The sequence below is a fragment of the Littorina saxatilis genome, linkage group LG8 (genome assembly GCF_037325665.1).
Source record: "Littorina saxatilis isolate snail1 linkage group LG8, US_GU_Lsax_2.0, whole genome shotgun sequence".
Classification (NCBI taxonomy): domain Eukaryota; kingdom Metazoa; phylum Mollusca; class Gastropoda; order Littorinimorpha; family Littorinidae; genus Littorina; species Littorina saxatilis.
Window position 1 is genome coordinate 64,049,372 of NC_090252.1, and position 8,376 is coordinate 64,057,747.

The 8,376-nt window shown below is 45.3% G+C and overlaps 1 protein-coding gene across 1 annotated transcript in view; it reads right to left on the reverse strand.

Annotated features, from left to right (window-relative positions):
* The window catches only part of LOC138974155 (sodium- and chloride-dependent glycine transporter 1-like), an 87,383-nt gene that overhangs the window by 60,477 nt on the left and 18,530 nt on the right, over window positions 1–8,376 (reverse strand). The gene's annotated exons all lie outside the window — the stretch shown is intronic.

Below are 8,376 nucleotides of genomic sequence, written 5' to 3' on the forward strand. Positions count from 1 at the left end.
GAGAGTATTTCACATAGGGCCTTATGACTGGCTGTTGCCTTGAAATGGAAGCCTGGTTTACCACAGACAGTCCTGCCCAAGCTCAACAAGCTGTCCAGGAGTAATTTGGGATCATGCTGGGCTTTCGCATTGGCCATTAACGTAAGGGCCTTGGTAACAAAAGCTGCCGGGTCCTCACTGATAGGTGCTGCTGGCTGGGCATCCAGCTTAGACAATGCCAGTCTAGTTAGCCATGACTCCTCACCAGGAAGGGCTGTTACTGCCTATCAGGACTGACTATGCTGACGCAGTGAGGCATAACAGCATTGCAGGGAACCAACAGCCTCAAGAAGGTCCCAATAGACAAGTTCATGACAAGGCGACACAAGAAAAAGTTGCTTCCTCCCTCAAGCAGCCCAGCGAGGGGCTGGAGAAAGAGGAACAACAACACATCCAAAGAAAACCAAGAAAGAAAAGAAATAGGACAAAACGAGCAAAAGAACAAAGACCAGTACAATGTGTTACCATGGAAGTGGGGAACCATTCACCCCCGTGTCAAGACAAAGAACCTGATGATAACATGCAAGATGATCTGGTGAAACGGCTACTGCCACAACTGCGTCAGAGCATCCAGGGAGACGTCACTAGAATGGCTGAAAGTGTGTTTGAGTGCTAGTGAGACTTGAGACCTTTATTCACGAAGTATGGGTGCTTGTACAAAGTATGGGTGTGTACACTAGTCAGATAATATATATTTTTAATTATCATTTGCTATTCCTTCCTGTTCTGGTACATGTTCTAGCTTTGTCGTGATGTGCTTTAAGATCATATAATGATTATATTTAGAGTTGGTTGTTCTCCTGGGTGTTCTTTAACTTACATGTAGAGCATTCAGTGTAGTCTATATTGAGGAATGCATGTTGTGGGTTGATATGAATACACTGTCCAGGCTTTTTGTCGTTAGTAAAACTGCTGTCCAAAGTCTATCTTTGAATACGGGTACTTTTAGCTATATTTTCATTAATCACTTTAATGCAGCAAAAGGAGGAATATAATTATGAGGTACATGTTAGACACCAACTTTAGTTACATCATGCCTTTCGGAAAGCTGTTTAAGTGATATTTCTAGACCTGCAACGTCTAACCCTTCTTCACGTTAAGAGGACCGTATCTTTTGTGTTATGAGTGCAAAACACGCTGTATCTATTTATCCGACGTGATTTCACGGATAACCCAGATTCTTTCTGTCACTGGAAACACATGTTGCAGTACGATGATGCAAGTGTTGCCTTCGGAGGTTGTACCAAGCTAACCCTTTCTTTTCTGTGGCTTGCACTTTAAACCTAGTGCAGAGGTTTCGGCAGTACGTTATAATTGTTGTTATTCTATTGTTCTCAGATTGTTTGCTCCATAATGTTGCCGATTTATTGTCACTGCTTACAACTCACTACTACAACTACAACAACTACCTCAACTACTACTGCTGCTACAACAACAACAACTACCTCAACTACTACTGCTGCTACAACTACAACAACTACCTCAACTACTACTGCTGCTACAACAACAACAACTACCTCAACTACTACTGCTGCTACAACAACAACAACTACCTCAACTACTACTGCTGCTACAACTACAACAACTACCTCAACTACGACTGCTGCTACAACAACAACAACTACCTCAACTACTACTGCTGCTACAACAACAACTACCTCAACTACTACTGCTGCTACAACAACAACAACTACCTCAAATACTACTGCTGCTACAACAACAACTACCTCAACTACTACTGCTGCTACAACAACAACTACCTCAACTACTACTGCTGCTACAACAACAACAACTACCTCAACTACTACTGCTGCTACAACAACAACAACTACCTCAACTACTACTGCTGCAACAACAACAACAACTACCTCAACTACTACTGCTGCTGCTACCCCCCGCGGGTTAGGGGGAAGAATTTACCCGATGCTCCCCAGCATGTCGTAAGAGGCGACTAACGGATTCTGTTTCTCCTTTTACCCTTGTTAAGTGTTTCTTGTATAGAATATAGTCAATGTTTGTAAAGATTTTAGTCAAGCAGTATGTAAGAAATGTTAAGTCCTTTGTACTGGAAACGTGCATTCTCCCAGTAAGGTCATATATTGTACTACGTTGCAAGCCCCTGGAGCAATTTTTTGATTAGTGCTTTTGTGAACAAGAAACCATTAACAAGTGGCTCTATCCCATCTCCCCCCTTTCCCCGTCGCGATATAACCTTGAACGGTTGAAAACGACGTTAAACACCAAATAAAGAAAGAAAGAACTGCTGCTGCTTCTACTATCAAGTACTACCCTGCCCGTATCACATACAAAATCAACACTCTCACCTACAAATTCCTCCATGGTCTCGCCCCTGCCTATCTCTCTGACTCTCTCTCTCTCTCTATGTCCCTTCACGAGCACTCAGATCATCTGCCGACTCCCTTAAACTCAACATCCCCCACACCAAACTCAAAACAGCAGGTCAACGCTCATTTTCTTTCCAAGCCAATGGAACACACTACCTCTCCCCCTCCGTCAACAACAGTCCCTCGAATCATTCAAATCTGCACTCAAGACATTCCTTTTTTCCAAATAATCCATGCATTCTACACTGCCCACCCCCATCCCACCCTGAATAACTGTACATATTTAATAGTTGATGGTGTGCGTGTGTTAGTGACTTTAAGTCTCCATGTGTGTGAATGAGTGTATGTTCGCCTTGAGTCGCCTAGTGTTGGTGAGATATGTGCGCGTTACAAATATTCGTTTTATTATTATTATTATTACTACTGCTACTACTACTGCTACAACTACTACTACCGTGCTACTATTACTACTACCACTACTGAAACTACTACTACTAAATACTACTTAATACTAACAACTACTACTACTAGTATACTACTACACGGAAAAACTGGAAATTTTGTTTTGTTTTGTTTCACTGAATCAGTTGGGAAGTCTAAACACAAACAGTGTGCCGCATTTCGTTTTGGTGTGGCGGGAAAAACTGCTGAATCACGATCACGAGTAATGCACATGTATGCCTCCTGCAAACGTGGTGAATGATCCGGCAATAACACCCACTGACTTGAGGGCAGCTGTATTTCAACGCGATGTTTTTAAATGACGATAAAGGCGATAGGCATGTGACTGTGCTTAATTCGGTTTTAATTGTTCCTCTTTTCTTCATTTCATTGCTAACTGTTATTGTTTTTGTTTTGTTTTTGTGTGGGTTTTGTTGTTGTTGTTTTTGCCATTGTCGTTTTTGCTTTTATTCACATAGTTCGCATGTTTGTGTCGGCGTGCTCTGATTTTTTTATTTCGAGAGAGAGGGACAGAGAAGGGGGGGGGGGGGGGGCTGAGTAAGAGTACAACAAAGGAAGTCAAAAATGTTCATTGACAACTGCGCATGTCAATACCCCTTGACCTGTCCCCCCTCCCCTCGACCTAATTCTCACGAACCCTCACGGTATCAGGCCCACACACACAGCCCATGCATCGATACAAATAGGCACAGGACGCTTTAATGTTTCAACTCGGGTATAGAATGTTAACCCCCAAACATTCTGAGACAACGACCAGGAGAAGTAACGATCCGCACATGAGTGAAGTAGTGGGCGTGATTTGGTTTCTCCAAGACCTACATCAACACATTTTTCTGGCGTTTTATGTCGCATTTTATGTCGCATTTTATGTCGCATTTTGAAAGAAGGCGAGGTTGAGAAAGTGCTTGTTTTCATAACTCAGTATACAGTCTTGAGACATCCTGCTTGCTGCCACACGAGCCGAGAACATGTTCCCTCTTTATCTTCACTGTGCTGGCTGCAAAACCCCTCCGCGCAGAGGTGTTTTCAGACACGTCAGACACAGGGTGTATAATCATTTGTCTGTGGCATGGTATGTCATTCTGAGGTACAGTGTGTCATTTTCATCCACTTTAAAAATCGACAGTTCGATGTTCTAGCGAAAGTTTCCCAGAAACTATAACCTCTCTTCTTTTCTGGTCTTACTTTTCGTTTTCGTATTGGTATGGGATTTTAACAGTACGCATGCGCCTGTGGGTATTTTCCACTGCCAGCAAGTTCGCTTAAAGTCAGGCGTGGCTTTGTGTTGATCAACAAATCTGACCCCAAGGTCAGAAACAAGCCTAGACAGTTCAAACCGTGGCGCAACACGCAGTGCCTTCGATAACAAAACACACAAATCGGGTGATATGTCGGACGAACTTAATCTGTGGGTTTTTCCTTCCCAGTCCCCGAAACAAGTGTTGACAGCAAAACAACAGGGTCGGTCGGGTTACTAAAAATGACGAGACCGTACTAACGTTTCGACAGACACCCCAGCGATTTGATCATGCGTAACGATGTGGTCTGATAAATGATTGCCCTTGGGTGTTTGGCGAGCACACTCAAAGCGCGTTGATGTTGTTGCGGATCTTGTATCTGTCCCTTAAGTTTTCGAGGCCAACTGTCGTACAATGGAGCTGTTTGGAGTTCTCAAACGAAACCTGAAAAACCTTATTAGGCAACACACACAACATCAGTAGCCCTCAAAATGCGGACAAACACTCAAGTCCTTAATGGCAAAAAACCGTAGGACTTTTAATATCAATTTTACTACTACAATCAGTAGCCATATCGACCAAAACGAGGGTTGGTAGGTAAGTGATATCAAGTTCGTCAGACCTAACTCCTGATTTGTTTTAAAGGTTTGTTGCCATTTTATAGCAGCGAGTAGTTAGCTTTACATATTATTGTAATGTGATTACCGTAATCGCCGTGGCATCTAGTTTTTTGTCAAAGATATGTTGAACTGAGAGAGGCAAACTGACGAAAGCAAAATGGTATCATTGCAAAGCAACGCTTAGGTACAGAAAACAGGATGTCTGAATGAATGGAGAAAGAGAGAGAGAGAGAGAGAGAGAGAGAGAGAGAGAGAGAGAGAGAGAGAGAGAGAGAGAGATTAAAAGACCGATGTTATTGTTGTTGTTGTTTTCTGTTTCTTTGTGCGTCCTCGTCTCTGGCGAGAACAGTTTTATTGTTATCTCATTCTATTCCTTCTCATCCTCAGTCACGTGTTCAACATGTCATATCATACTGATGCATTCAACGAAACCTTAACACTAAACACAACACCATAAACCATAACAATGAACAGAAAACCAGAAAACTATACACAACACACAGGCGCAACACACTCCGTCAACATACATCACACTAACGTCAGAGAGAAAACCACCCATCATGCGGGTGTTGCTGACAGGTGAATGTCGATGTCTGTCAGTATCAACACAAACGACAGTCTCCAAGCAGCGGGGTAAGGGGGGGGGGGGGTATGATATATGTACGCACGTCAACAGTCAAGAATTGTGTACAGCCTGTACTTTTGAATTATACAGTAGAACGACCACGCAAGGCACAACGACTCATTAGGGGCTCCGCTCACATATAATTATGTAACTTCAGCAGGGCCGACGACGCACTGCACATTATCCCAGCCCGCTACACGTTGCATGAAAGGAAAACAGGCCAAGTACTCGTCATAATCCCTATCGCGGCATAAATAATAGGCAGTGCGTCGTCTGTGCCGCTGAAACTGCGCAGGTATATTCTGCCCATTAACAACACTCGAGTGTTACGTAGTACACTCCATTATTTTAAAAAAAATACAAGCTTGATGTTGTTCCTTTGGGTACAAGGATTAAATGGTGTGTGTCGGGGGGGGGGGGGGGGGGGGTTGGGGCTTTACCCTTGCAAGAGTATGTGAACCGAAACACGTTTATTGTGACAGATTTAATTAGCCTACACGAACATTGACAGGCTTCCATTTCAAACTGTCTCGGTTATCATGTTCGACTGACGCCAAATCGGTCGTTAATCGACCATGATAATCTCGGAAGTTTTAAATGGTAGCCTATCGATGTGTAATCGTATCTTTAAACTGTACAAGGGTTGTGTTATGCCCGGAGGTGTAAGGTTCTAAACAGGCCAGTGTAACGCGAATATGCGTGGGCAGGCCATTTTGCAAAGGTCTGGGTTCCATCCTTTCTTTCTAACATTGGAGTTCTCTCTCTCTCTCTCTCTCTCTCTCTCTCTCTCTCTCTCTCTCTCTCTCACTCGCTCTCTCCCTTCTCTCTCTAGTGGTGCGCGACTCTCTCTCTTTCTCTCTCTCTCTCTCTCTCTCTCTCTCTCTCTCTCTCTCGCTCGCTCGCTCTCTCTCTCTCTCTCACTCGCTCTCTCTCTCCCTTCTCTCTCTGGTGGTGCGCCAGTCTCTCTCTCTCTCTTTCTCTCTCTCTCTCTCTCTCTCTCTCTCTCTCTCTCTCTCGCTCTCTCTCCCCCTCTCTCTCTAGTGGTGCGCGACTCTCTTTCTCTGTCTCTGTCTCTGTCTCTGTCTCTCTCTCTCTCTCACTCGCTCTCTCTCACTCTCTGGCTTGTTCCATTCTGTGGAGGTTCCTGGAGAGAGAGAGAGAGAGAGAGAGAGACAGACAGACAGACAGACAGACAGACAGACAGACAGACAGACAGACAGAGACAGAGACAGAGGGAGATATATATATATATATATATATATATATATATAGACAGAGAGATAGAGGGGGAGAGAGAGAGACAGTGACAGAGGCACAGAGAGAGATAGAGACAGAGACAGAGAGAGACAGAGAGAGAGAGAGAGAGAGAGAGAGAGAGAGAGAGAGAGAGAGAGAGAGACAGAGAGAAAGAGAAAGAGAGAGAGAGAGAAAGAGAAATAGAGACAGAGAGACAAAGGCAGAGAAAGATAAAGAGAGTGTACAAGTGAGAGAAACAGACAGACAGGCAAGAACACAGACAAAGACGGAGACAAACAGAGAGACAGAGAACCAAGCCAACAAGCCAGACACACCAGCAGCCAGCACAAGTTCACGAAGCCAACACACAACACAGTAGCAGCAAAGAATGTATCCCTACACACTCTTTGGTAGCAGCATCTGTAACACCACTAACAGTTGCACTATACACGGAATCCGACCCACATATCTGAGAGTTGTTGGAAGAGTGCACTGTGCTTTAGATATTACTAACAAACCGTGCAAGAGTTCCAGGCACATTGCAGCCACCACGCACACAGAGGTTATTCCATATATATATTATCCTTGTGCTTTCAATGGTTCCAGAGATCTTGCATCTTCTGTCTGAAAGCTGATCTCTGTTAGTAATGGAAAATTCCGCGACCTTGCTCCGTGACGGAGAGCGAGGGGGTGGGGTTGGGGTGAGAGGGGAGGGTAGTGGCGGTGGTGAGGGTGATGAGTGTTTTGCATGTGTGTATGTGTGTGTGTGTACCAGCGCGTGTGTGTGTGCTTGTGTTTGTGTGTGTATGTATGTGTGTGTGTGTATGTATGTGTGTGCAAGCGTGTGTGCTTGTGTGCGTGCCTGCATGCGTGTGTGTGTGTGTGTGTGTGTGTGTGTGTGTGTGTGTGTGTGTGTGTGTGTGCGTGAGAACGTGCGTGTGAGTATATGTGTTTGTTCTCATCAGTCAGACGATTTTTCACACCTGTCACATTCTGTGTGTGTCAAAGTCAGGCTGGAATGTGTTTGTCTTACTTTATCTCACCTGTACCCTTCATCCCAGCCCCCTTCTCCACCCCCCCGCCCAATATCTCTGTAGTCATCCCTCCAATGATTGTAGCATACACAAATTATATATTCGCTCCCTCACTCTTTGCGTCATGCTTGTGGTGCATGCCTGACTTTTCTAACACTGTCTCCATTCCTTGCTGCTCATACACCTTCATGATTACACATGATTGACCTGCTGATGTCTGTCGCGATATAACCTTCCTGGTTGAAAACAACGTTAAACACCAAATAAATAAAGAAAGAAAGACCTGCTGATGCTCGGTGTGCGTCTTGCTTGATCAACCAATAGACCAAACAGCAAACACGCACAGAAAAGAACAATAAAGAAAACGAAGGAACAAACGATTTAATTTGTGGGCAGAACATGAAGAAAAAAGTGATTTCGCGCCATACCACCCCCCCCCCCCCCCCCCCTCTCACCCCCTTATCTCTGACTTCCTGTCCATCCGCCAGGCGGGTACCTGGTCCCCCCCCCCCTCCGCCCCTTTCTCTCTGACTTCCTGTCCATCCGCCAGGCGGGTACCTGGTCCCCCCCCCCCTCCGCCCCTTTCTCTCTGACTTCCTGTCCATCCGCCAGGCGGGTACCTGGTCCCCCCCCCCCTCCGCCCCTTTCTCTCTGACTTCCTGTCCATCCGCCAGGCGGGTACCTGGTCCCCCCCTCCCCCTCCGCCCCTTTCTCTCTGACTTCCTGTCCATCCGCCAGGCGGGTACCTGGTCCCCCCCCCCCTCCGCCCCTTTCTCT